Source organism: Salvelinus fontinalis, chromosome 34 (genome assembly GCF_029448725.1).
Source record: "Salvelinus fontinalis isolate EN_2023a chromosome 34, ASM2944872v1, whole genome shotgun sequence".
Lineage (NCBI taxonomy): Eukaryota > Metazoa > Chordata > Actinopteri > Salmoniformes > Salmonidae > Salvelinus > Salvelinus fontinalis.
The window spans coordinates 2595117-2608328 of NC_074698.1; the positions used below are offsets into that span (position 1 = coordinate 2595117).

Below are 13212 nucleotides of genomic sequence, written 5' to 3' on the forward strand. Positions count from 1 at the left end.
TTTGTTCATTTTGCCCTGGCACTACACACCTGATTCCACTAATCAAAGGTTGGATGATGAGTTGATTAGTGGAATCAGGTGTGTAGTGCTAGTGCAAAAACTAAAATGTGCATCCATTTGCGTCCCCAGGACTAAGAAGCACTGGGTTAAATGATTCACCAGGTATTGGAAAGATTTGTCGATCTACTTAGACCTGCAATGAATCTGTGCCTCTCCAACCCGCACATTGGCAGTGGGTTGTGGGATGACAAGAGGAGGGGACAGAAGGCAGAGAGATGGATGGGAGAGGTACATTGTCCAAATAGCAAGGCTTGGCAAGAAGACAAGGCAGTGAAGGAGTGAAGGATTATTACTGCACGTGGACTTCGGTATAGTACTCAGGGATGGACATGTGAATAACAGTGTCAGAGAAGAGAGTCAAGCCAATATAAAGGAACAAGATGTTCATTGCCTCTCCATTACTCTTGCCTTCCACTCTCCTCCTAATGCGTCAGTGTGCAACCTGTGTGTGTGTGTGTGTGTGTGTGTGTGTGTGTTTTGCACACACTACAAGAAGGGGGAAGTTCTGCATTGTCTAAGTTCTCCACTCAGTCAGCTCTCCACCACCATCATCAGCCTACCCCCCCCCCCCCCCCCACTCCCTGTCTTGTGCATATTAACAATAGTCTATTCTGTGGCGCCCCGTGCAAGAAGGGACACACCCAACCCAAGGCCGTGCTGCAGGGAGAGAGAGTTGGGAGGTGGCCAGTCATCAGGGACAGTGGCTCGATTCTCGTCTGGGAGCGTGGACAGGCGACAGGGGGCGGTGGTCTGTCTTAACTGTCACATGCTGATTCTCTTGGTATGTTTGAGTGAGAGAGCGTGAGAGATAGTGTGTGTGTTTAGGCATGCCTACGTGCATGCGTGTGTGTGTCATTATTATGTCTCAGTCTGTTCACATCAGCCCAGTACATCTATAGCATGGGGCATTTTTAATTCACTGTGAACTGACTTGGTTTCTCTCTTTCTCTCTCTCTTTCTCAATCCCTCCCTTTCTCCTTCTCTCTCAATCCCTCCCCTTCTCTCTCCCACTCACTCTCTCAGTTCAATTCAAAGGTATTTTTTGGCATGGGAAACATATGTTTACATTGCCAAAGCAAATGGAGTAGGCAATAAACACAATGGAAATAAACAAGGGAAACATTAGTGAACATTACACACACAAAAGTTAAAGAATATAGACATTTCAAATGTGCCACAAATCTTTCTGCTTTGATTGCACACTGGTATTTCGCCTAACAGATATGGGAGTTCATCAATGTTTGATTTGTTTTCAAATTCTTTGTGGGTCTGTGTGATCTGTGGGTATTTTATGTCTCTAATGTGGTCTCTGTCTCTCTTTCTCTCTCTCAATCCCTTCCTTTCTCTCTTTTTGTACATTACATGGGCCCCCGTGTCCAGCAGCTAGTGCCGATTGGGCCGCTGACCCAAAAAAAGTCCCCACCCGCGTTACATAGAATCACAATGCACCCCATTACAGTGGGGGACAGACCAGACAGAAGGTCACTCCCTCGCCCTCATGCTCCGACACGACAATCTCCCTCCCTAACTACACAGACCACAGTCTTTTGAGCCAGACTTCCTCCATTGTCACATTCGCAAATATACCGTTTCTGAGTGTCTGGGTCTGCACACTAGTGCAATTATATAATTATGTGATTGTCGCGCGCGGGGGGGAAGAAAGAGACGAGGGCTTTTGTGTGCCGATGGATGGAATGTGGTGCGCATGGCATTTTTCTGCAAAAGGGCAGTTTTCTGGAACCTTGTGCCAATGAGAGGAGGGTGAGATCACAGCTGTTAGTGCCCACTCTGTATCTCTCTCTCTCTTACTCTCCCGACCCCCCCATTCCGTTTTCTCGCTCTCGTTCTCTCTTTTTCTCTCTCTCTCTCTCTCTCTCTTTATATATACAGTATATCCCTCTATCTGTCCCGTAGAATTCCAGGTTCGTGCCACTGCTCTTGGACAGATGTGGCCTTTCGCTGGGTCTTGAACAGGATTTGGGGAGTCAGAAGATAAGGGTTAGGGCACACTGCGAAACCATGGTCCAAGGGCCTGGGGCGAGTGCTCCGTTCTGCGATAGTGGAGCAGCACTATTGTTGCTGGTCAAGAGCTGTTAGTGAGATAAGAGCAATTTGAGCCGAGGCAGGTGTTTATTGAGATTACAGTAGGCTGCAGCATGGCGGCCTTTTGAATCAAAGTCAAGACTAACAAATCAGGCATTTCATCAACCTTTCTCTTTCACTGGAAGAGAATGTCTCACTCTCAACCGTTTGCAAGATTTTCATCGATGACCTCTCTGTATTTGACTCCGTTTTTTTTATTAGGTGTTATTGCTTTATCAGGGGCCTCCTTTGCCATTTAATGAAAACAGCAGGACCCAAGGTTCTGTGGCACCAGGACTAGTTTAGGAATTCCTCCTCATTAGATGTACCGTACACAATTTCAATCTCATCTAGTGAAAATATCTAGTAATCTATGCTACTTAATCCAAGTTATGTTCCCACTCTATTTACAATGTTTCACGGTATTAGGCCTGCAGTGCCCCAGTGTCTTACTTAGCACACTATAAACAATAAACCAAGTTTGAAATGAAACCACATTTTTTTTACTTGGGGAAAATTCCCATAGAATTCCAGCATGTCTGATCCCCTCGCCTCTCGTCAAAGGCTCCCTCTAGAGATCACACAGCGTGTAGTATGTGAAAGAATGCCAAGGGGACGGGGCAAAAGAGCTAGAGGGCTTGAGATTCCCATCTAAAACCGATTACTCCGCATTAAAATTGATGCCAAAGATATTTTACAACGGCAGTAAAAGTTATGAAGTACAAAGAAGTAGAATCAAAGGTAATCTAATATCAACATCTTGTCCACACAGACTGAACTGGATAAACATGGAGATGAGTCAAGGACTGGACCCCTGCTATCACCATGGCTGGCCCTATTTTATTTATTTATTTATTTTATTTTACCGTTATTTTACCAGGTAAGTTGACTGAGAACACGTTCTCATTTGCAGCAACGACCTGGGGAATAGTTACAGGGGAGAGGAGGGGGATAAATGAGCCAATTGGAAGCTATACTCAGCCAAGTTACTCAGTTCATCTTAAAATACCCCTAACGCATTGTTGTGAATGCAAAATGTCTGGCTCGATCAGGGGTATCTTCCAAAATGTTTTGGCATGTCACCAGAACGACATTTTCCCATCAGTATGATAATGCAACGTAGCTCCATGGTGCTCCATAGTGCAGCGCCTCCGGTGGCCATGTCTGTCCCTACAGGGCTGACAGAGAACATCTATCGAGCGGAGTAGAAGGCGCTAAAACTAACGCTAGACGAGGTGGTGCAACCTAAAATCATGAGAGCATTTGAAGGTGATATGCGCAACTCTTTCCTCACATTTAAAAACGTTGTGTTTCATTAGCTGTTTGAAATAGCTCACAGAATATATTGTACCCACAGAAGTAAGTTGTGTGGCATAGTCGGGCTGTAAAGGACATGGGAGATAAGACCACAACTCAGTGTTGTATTAACCTTAGAATTTTTGTAATACCTGATATAAACGCAACATTCTGTATTTCTACATTATGACAAAATTGTCCCCTAGCTGCTAAAGGAAATGTGATATTACATTTATATAACAGTGACATTTCACATTATGAACATTGTGAACTTTTCCTTTCCTGCAGGCTCAAGCCTCCCTCCATCCTCTCTTTCTTTCTCTCACTCTCTCATTCATTGTTAGCCAGCTGACAGGTTCACTCTCTCATTCATTGTTAGCCAGCTGACAGGTGGAGAGATAGACAAAGGCCAGACTTTTCCTGATGTGGTGACAAAATGCTACTGCCACGGGTTCAATACACACGTAACACAACATTAGACAAACGCACGATTTCTCCATAGATAAGGTTGCAGAACATCCAAACCATCCAATCTGTAAGACATGTTATATTTAATGAATTGACCTGATTTTTTTTTGTGACGCAGAAAGATGTCGTATACTGTGAAGATTCAAAAGTATTCAGGACGCTGAAGTGAGTGCAGGTCAGTAGACGTAAATGGCTTGGTGGCGCCACCATGTGGTAGAATGAACTAAATACAGTCCAGCACCTCTACCTCATCCTCACATAAATAAATATGGAGATAAATAACAATTTCACATGACACTCTCCAAGATGTATTGTATATTGAATATGAATCAGGGGTCATTTTTCCATTACCGTCCTGCTAGCTGTGCTACCATACATTCTAACATACATTCTTATCACAGGAGGCTGCTGAGGGGACGATGGTTTATAATAATGGCGTCCTCCCCTCAGAGTGTATAGAATGGTATTTAATAATATTAAATTTTTTCCATTCCAGCAATGAGCCCGTCCTCCTCAATTAAGGTGCCACCGGCCGCCTGCGATTTTGATGAGACCGTTGCTGCTCTTGGTCTCGCTGAGACCTTGCTTCTGCATAATGAGCTGGTGACAGTCGATGTGACGGAACTCGGAGCAAAACAGGTCAAACAGGCCAAAGAAGGACATGACCAGAGCCCACTCGGAAATGGCCGCTCCAGAGCGGAAGCGCAAATGAGAGAGGCATGCCTGTAGACACTAAGGAGGGAAAGGGCAGTCAAGATATTGGTTTCCATGTTGACAGTACAGCTACATGATCTTCCTCATTCTGTATAGACAGATTTTGATGTGATTGTGCTGCCATGGAATCATATACACTTCACTATACAAAACAGCTAGGCAACAGCATATTTAACTCAGAGTAAACATTTGAGAAAATCAAATCAAATGTTATTTGTCACATGCGCCGAATACAACAGGTAGCATAGACCTTACTGTGAAATGCTTACTTACAAGCCCTTAACCAACAAAGCAGTTAAGGAAAATAATATTTACTAAATAAACTAAAGAAAACATTTAACTCCGGGATGCGGGCCTTTTAGGAAAAGTTGCAAAGAAAAAGCCATATCTCAGACTGGCCAATAAAAAGAAAAGATATTAATGGGCAAAAGAACTCCGACACTGGACAGAGGACCTCTGCCTAGAAGGCCAGCATCCCGGAGTCACCTCTTCACTGTTGGCGATGAGAGTGGTGTTTTCCAGGTACTATTTAGTGAAGCTGCCAGTTGAGGACTTGTGAGGCATCTGTTTCTCAAACTAGACACTCTAATGTACTTGTCCTCTTGCTCAGTTGTGCACCGGGGCCTCCCACTCCTCTTTCTAATTTGGTTAGCGCCAGTTTGCACTGTTCTGTGAAAGGAGTAATACACAGCGTTGTACAAGATCTTCAGTTTCTTGGCAATTTCTTGTATGGAATAGCCTTCATTTCTCAGAACAAGAATATACTGATGAGTTTCAGAAGAAAGTTATTTTGTTTCTGGCCATTTTGAGCCTGTAATCAAACCCACAAATTCTGATGCTCCAGATACTCAACTAGTCTGAAGAAGGCCATTTTTATTGCTTCTTTATTGAGAACAACAGTTTTCAGCTGTGCAAACATAATTGCAAAAGGGTTTTCTAATGATCAATTAGCCTTTTAAAATGATAAACTTGGATTAGCTAACACATCGTGCCATTGGAACACAGGAGTGATGGTTACTGATAATGGGCCTCTGTACTGCTATTTAGATATTCCATAAAAAAAATCTGCTACAATAGTCATTTACAACATTAACAATGTCTACACTTGTAACGGCAGATTTCCTCCTCTTCATCTGAAGAGGAGGTGTAGCAGGGATCGGACCAACACGCAGCGTGGTAAGTGTCCATGTTTTAATATAATGAACTGAACAAGACACAATACAAAATAACAAAAGTGAATCGAACCGAAACAGTCCCGTGTGGCACAAACACTGACACAGGAAACAAACACCCACAAACCAACAGTGAAAACAGGCTACCTAAATATGGCTCCCAATCAGAGACAATGAAAAACACCTGCCTCTGATTGAGAACCATATCAGGCCAAATTGACAAACCTAAACATAGAAACACAGAACACAGACTGCCCACCCCAACTCACGCCCTGACCATACTAACTAAAGACAAAACAAAGGAAACTAAAGGTCAAAACGTGACAACACTGTGTTTCTGATCAATTTGATGTTATTTTAATGGACAAAAAAAATGTGCTTTTCTTTCAAAAACAAGGACATTTCTAAGTGACCCCAAACTTTTGAACGGTAGTGTACATGTACAGGTTGGAGCAGGGGGCTGCCACACTGGGCGCCTATGGAACAGTTGTTGTGGGTGGTTAGGTGCCTTGCTGAAGTGCACAACAGCAGGCAACGGCATCTAGGATTGGATAGTAGCAACCCTCCGGGTTTCCAGCTCACTTCCCACCAGACCTGGATTCAAACTGGCAACCATCCGGTTGCTGGCACGCCTCACTATCCGCTAGGCTACCTGCCGCACTGCCGTTTGAAATAACTTTCCAGGCGTAATTTATTTCATGATGACAAATGACCGCAAAAGCTTGTTCTGTCCGAGGTATCACTACTTGGTACACCACATCAAATAAGATACAAAATAGAAGTATTGCCATTGTACTTTTCCTCTCTATGCCCAGTCATAGAATTCATAAACTTAATCTCCACTTAAATTGGATTATTTGTGGCAACATGATTTGTGTACTGTAGGTCTGCGTTACTCTGGAGTCATGACACCCTTTACAGTGTTGTAGAGACCAGTGTGACTCCTACCTGATGTAGGGTAATCTCTCTGTGATATTAAAAGTCAAGAACTGTGTTTAGTATTTCAACACTTCAGTGAAAATAAAACTCTTACCAGAACACACTGTGGAGTTTGACACGAACAGAATGGAGCTATTCAGTTCATGTTTTTTGTTTCTCTCTCTCAGAACCTGTTCCAGGAATCAAAATGTCTGGCTCGATCAGGGGTATCTTCCAAAATGTTTTGGCATGTCACCAGAACGACATTTTCCCATCAGTATGATAATGCAACGTAGCTCCATGGTGCTCCATAGTGCAGCGCCTCCGGTGGCCATGTCTGTCCCTACAGGGCTGACAGAGAACATCTATCGAGCGGAGTAGAAGGCGCAAAAACTAACGCTAGACGAGGTGGTGCAACCATAAAATCAAGAGAGCATTTAAAGGCGATATGCGCAACTCTTTCCTCACATTAAAAAACGTTGTGTTTCATTAGCTGTTTGAAATAGCTCACAGAATATATTGTACCCACAGAAGTAAGTTGTGTGGCATAGTCGGGCTGTAAAGGACATGGGAGATAAGACCACAACTCAGTGTTGTATTAACCTTAGAATTTTTGTAATACCTGATATAAACGCAACATTCTGTATTTCTACATTATGACAAAATTGTCCCCTAGCTGCTAAAGGAAATGTGATATTACATTTATATAACAGTGACATTTCACATTATGAACATTGTGAACTTTTCCTTTCCTGCAGGCTCAAGCCTCCCTCCATCCTCTCTTTCTTTCTCTCACTCTCTCATTCATTGTTAGCCAGCTGACAGGTTCACTCTCTCATTCATTGTTAGCCAGCTGACAGGTGGAGAGATAGACAAAGGCCAGACTTTTCCTGATGTGGTGACAAAATGCTACTGCCACGGGTTCAATACACACGTAACACAACATTAGACAAACGCACGATTTCTCCATAGATAAGGTTGCAGAACATCCAAACCATCCAATCTGTAAGACATGTTATATTTAATGAATTGACCTGATTTTTTTTTGTGACGCAGAAAGATGTCGTATACTGTGAAGATTCAAAAGTATTCAGGACGCTGAAGTGAGTGCAGGTCAGTAGACGTAAATGGCTTGGTGGCGCCACCATGTGGTAGAATGAACTAAATACAGTCCAGCACCTCTACCTCATCCTCACATAAATAAATATGGAGATAAATAACAATTTCACATGACACTCTCCAAGATGTATTGTATATTGAATATGAATCAGGGGTCATTTTTCCATTACCGTCCTGCTAGCTGTGCTACCATACATTCTAACATACATTCTTATCACAGGAGGCTGCTGAGGGGACGATGGTTTATAATAATGGCGTCCTCCCCTCAGAGTGTATAGAATGGTATTTAATAATATTAAATTTTTTCCATTCCAGCAATGAGCCCGTCCTCCTCAATTAAGGTGCCACCGGCCGCCTGCGATTTTGATGAGACCGTTGCTGCTCTTGGTCTCGCTGAGACCTTGCTTCTGCATAATGAGCTGGTGACAGTCGATGTGACGGAACTCGGAGCAAAACAGGTCAAACAGGCCAAAGAAGGACATGACCAGAGCCCACTCGGAAATGGCCGCTCCAGAGCGGAAGCGCAAATGAGAGAGGCATGCCTGTAGACACTAAGGAGGGAAAGGGCAGTCAAGATATTGGTTTCCATGTTGACAGTACAGCTACATGATCTTCCTCATTCTGTATAGACAGATTTTGATGTGATTGTGCTGCCATGGAATCATATACACTTCACTATACAAAACAGCTAGGCAACAGCATATTTAACTCAGAGTAAACATTTGAGAAAATCAAATCAAATGTTATTTGTCACATGCGCCGAATACAACAGGTAGCATAGACCTTACTGTGAAATGCTTACTTACAAGCCCTTAACCAACAAAGCAGTTAAGGAAAATAATATTTACTAAATAAACTAAAGAAAACATTTAACTCCGGGATGCGGGCAGAACGTATGTTTATTCTGTGTCTGTTACTTGCACCAACAGTACTTGTTTTATTATAGACACCATTTCATTGTACATTAGCTTGAGATATCAGTGACCACAGCAAACCAGCCGGTCAGATACTCGCACCGTCCATATGCCCACAGTGCCAAACACCGCCAAGCCGATCGGAAGCAGCACACAGGGCCACATTATGATCAACTTAGGTCACCTGGGATAAATTAAACTAGACACCCAGGAGTCATTAAATGATCCTCTTTGCTCTTCTAATGAGTATCTAATCACATATAGACACAAGCTATGGGCTAAATATGTCATATGTTCTCTACTCTGTTTCGGAACACAAAGATACAGTATAATGTACTTTAAAAGTTCAAAACTGTAAGCTGAAAAATATTTGCCACTCAGTTCATATGACTATGTTCGTAAATGTGAAACACTCCATTTAGTATGATATATTTAGGTTACGTTATTAATTAGGTTAGGTCACATTATGAATGGAATAACGCTTGTACAATATCATCCAAATTAGAGGATGCATAGTATCATACGTCTTACCCAGTCGCACAATAGCATATGAATTGGATGAGACCAGGTTGCTTGATGCGCTGTAACAACAAATTTGAATTCTGGGGAGAATTTACGTTGATGGTTAGGGAAACTAATTACAAAGGTTAGGATCTTTTACATGAAGGTTAGGAGAACTAAAATGACAAAGGTTAGGTGAATTTAAGTAGCAGGTTAGTTTTCAAGACATGTAACTTTCAAAATGCAAAATTATGCAAAATGCATCATACAGGGAAGATTTCCTGACAAGCGAAACATTGTGGGACTACGTCTACAATGTACTAATAAAACAAATACCAAACGATACTTTTTGGGTGGAGATTTCCTTCAGGTTTTGAGTAAGGGTTACAGGACGGGTTAACTCAAATGCATCAGTTATCCCCTACTCAACTCGAACACGTGTAACAGTATAACTTTAAACCGTCCCCTCGCCCCGACACGGGCGCGAACCAGGGACCCTCTGCACACATCGACAACAGTCACCCACGAAGCAGCGTTACCCATCGCTCCACAAAAGCCACGGCCCTTGCAAAGCAAGGGGCAACACTACTTAAGTCTCAGAGCAAGTGACGTAACTGATTGAAATGCTACTAGCGCGTACCCGCTAACTAGCTAGCCATTTCACATCCGTTACACACGCAACCTTTGGATCGCTAGATGGTAGTGCGATTACACACCCCACCCAACTGACCGACCCCCGCTCCTTTTGTTTCTGTTTTAGTAGGTATCATACGTCTTGGAGGTGCTAAGAAATACATAAAGTATGTTTCATATGGCTCTGAGGCCAGGCTGACAAACATGGCCTGCTTGTGCTACCATGTGGTAGAATGGACTAACTACAGTACAGCGTCTCTCTCACCCTCACCCTACAGATTCCTGGAACAGTGAAAGCAATACCATGAGACAACCTACAGAGAGAGGAAACATAGCAACCACCACTGCTGTAGTCAAAAAATGAATAAAGATCAGAAGAATCTCATCAATATTTCCCGTAAACTCAACAGAAACCAAACAAAGAGGTTTAGCTAAGGAGATGCCGCATCAAAGTTAGTAGTATTTTATTAACTAAAAAGAGTAGCAGTTTATTCAACAATAGGTTTAAAACATGTACACTTATGTAGAGCTCATTAGTCAGAGCTGAATGTTCAATTATTATATCATTATTACATTACTGTTCTGTTTAATGTACATTATGCTCCCATTATGCTCCCATTATGCTCCCATTATGATCCCATTATGCTCCCATTATGCTCCCATTATGCTCCCATTATGATCCCATGCTCTGTGTCTCGCTGAGGCCTTGGTTCTGCACGGTGAGCTGGTGACAGTCGATATGACGGAACTCGGATGCAAAGAGGCCAACTAGGACAAAGAAGCACATCACGAGAACCCACTCGGAAATGGACGCCATTGAGCAGTAGCCAGTATCAAAGAGTAGACCCATGGTCACTGAGGAGGAAAGGGGAGTCAAGGAGCACAAGGCAAACAGGTGACAATGTCTAAAATATAGTCGTTTGTAGGGAGGACATACAGTTTATTATATCATTTTTTACGTGCAATGTTCTCACTTTATATTCAGGTAAAGAAGCATGATTTAGGATTATTGTTTTTTAAAATAATTTACAGTTAGCTGTGTTGATCTTGGATCACCATTCAGCTCTGTTGATCCTGGATCACCATTCAGCTCTGTTGATCCTGGATCACCATTCAGCTCTGTTGATCCTGGATCACCATTCAGCTCTGTTGATCCTGGATCACCATTCAGCTCTGTTGATCTTGGATCGTCGAGCACTCCCCTTGTGCTCTCCCCTCTCTCTGATTTATCTCAGCTGATAGATCTGACGTTAAAGGACACTTGTGATGACCAAGATGGTGCAGATGCTACAGAGGGCAGCTCTGAGAGGCCCCACTCAGCGACGGTCTTTAGAGGGCTGGACTTTATAGGTGAGCCACACCTGCAACCAGAAGTAGGCTCACAAAGAAGGCCAGAAAAGCCCCGAACACATGGATGCCAAACAACACAGATTGCTGAAAGAGGTGGATGGAGAGAGAAATGGTGGTGAGAGGGAAAGAGCCAGGCAGGATATTGTCAACCATATATGGGGGCATATCAACATGTCATCTTTTTATGGGAACATGCTAGGATTTGGGGCGCTATTGGGATTCGTATGAAGATAATACTGTAGTTATAGTATCCTATTGTAATCGTAAAAAGCGATACCCGGACGCTGCCGAGGATGGAGATGCCCAGAGGTGAGACGACCTGCTGAAACCGGATCAACACAGGACTGATAGGGAGAGGAAGAGAGAGAAAAAAGAGAGAGAGGGGTGTAGAGGAGGGAGGATATAAGGGAGAAGAAGGTTGAAGTGACATACGAAAGACAAGAAAGAGTAATAAAGTGGTATGAACCAACGTGTAAGTGCTGAATAAATTCACTTACTCAAGACAGCACAGATGTTGCAGAGCTGGTAAAAAAAGATACAGCTCTGTGGATCATAGGTGTCGCATTCACTGGAAGACAAAATTCACATTTGAATTATTTACAAACCTGGAAACGACTTGGTAATGAAATATTGACTTTGAGACAATGAGCCACCCGTGTGTGTATATGGTATTGTGCCATTGTGGGCTCATTAACATTTCCCAGCATGTTTCGTTCCAGTTTAACTGTGGTAGTGCCTCTATTGACAGAGTCCAAATACACAGCGGAATTCGGGGTAAACCCTTTACAGTGACCAGCGTCACTCTTACCTGATGTAGGGGAATCTCGCTGTGTTATTAACAGTCTCATTTGATACAGCGATACCAAACCTGGGAAGAACAAGTACTGTCGTTAGTACATCAATATTTCAGTGATTTTCTGTTTGCAATTTGCACTGGTAGTAGGTTTCTTATCAACACCATCTCATTGTACCGTAGCATAAGACCACACTATTATTCTATCTAGAGAAGTAGCTGGAGAGGAGACCAGTCTGTTAGATACTCACACCACCCACATTCCCACAGTGCCAAACACCGCCAAACAGATTGGAAGCAGCGCCCAGATTATTGTTTACTTACGTCACCTGGGAAAGATGAAACGAGACAACTGAGACACCCAGATACACTTTAGACCAATTTCAATAAAAAGGGACAAAGGTCCTCAACTAAGGAACTCGGGAATTCATAAAAACATCTTACACCCCAGGACACTTCAAATGGTGACTATCCCAGAAAAAGAAACACAGATGTCTGAAATGATCTTTGAGGTTTATTGACGGGACAAACACACCGTCTTACAATCAGGCATGTCAGACACCTGCCTCAGAGCCTTAGACAGGAAACTGTCAGAGGCACCTATAACCTGGTTACGGAGTGTCCCAAGAATAGTCAAACAAAACTAAGGTTAATCATTGTATGTTGAAGTGAGTATAGGCTTGGTGGTGCCACCATGTGGTAGAATCGATTAAGTGCACCTCCATCACCCTCAGACACAGATTTCTGTAACAGTGAAAAAAATACTATGTGACAACCAACAGAGGAACGAAACACAGCATCCATCACTGCAGCAGTCAAAACATTGAAGACAAATTCTCCCCTTTCAACAGAAACAAAGATGTAGGCTCTAGGTGAATAGATGCTGCAGACTACTTACTCCGAAGCTAATCTTGACCTGTATTTTCTGCAATAATGCTCAGGGTTGACTGAGACTAAGCAAATCTTGACCTGTATTTTCTGCAATGACGCTCAGGGTTGACTGAGACGAGGCAAATCTTGACCTGTATTTTCTGCAATAACGCTCAGGGTTGACTGAGACGAAGCAAATCTTGACCTGTATTTTCTGCAATAACGCTCAGGGTTGACTGAGACGAAGCAAATCTTGACCTGTATTTTCTGCAATAACGCTCAGGGTTGACTGAGACGAAGCAAATCTTGACCTGTATTTTCT

General features: G+C 42.9%; 1 long non-coding RNA gene and 1 pseudogene across 1 annotated transcript; one reads left to right on the forward strand and one right to left on the reverse strand.

The window, feature by feature from the left end:
• The first annotated feature begins 2482 nt into the window (after positions 1-2482).
• On the forward strand, positions 2483-9550 carry LOC129832859 (uncharacterized). The gene is made up of 4 exons (XR_008756012.1): positions 2483-3411; positions 4025-4081; positions 4403-7823; positions 8145-9550. It is a non-coding gene; the product is annotated as an uncharacterized LOC129832859 (long non-coding RNA).
• A 774-nt stretch (positions 9551-10324) lies between these two features.
• LOC129833898 (modulator of macroautophagy TMEM150B-like) lies at positions 10325-12745 on the reverse strand (annotated as a pseudogene).
• Between the last annotated feature and the right edge of the window lie 467 nt (positions 12746-13212).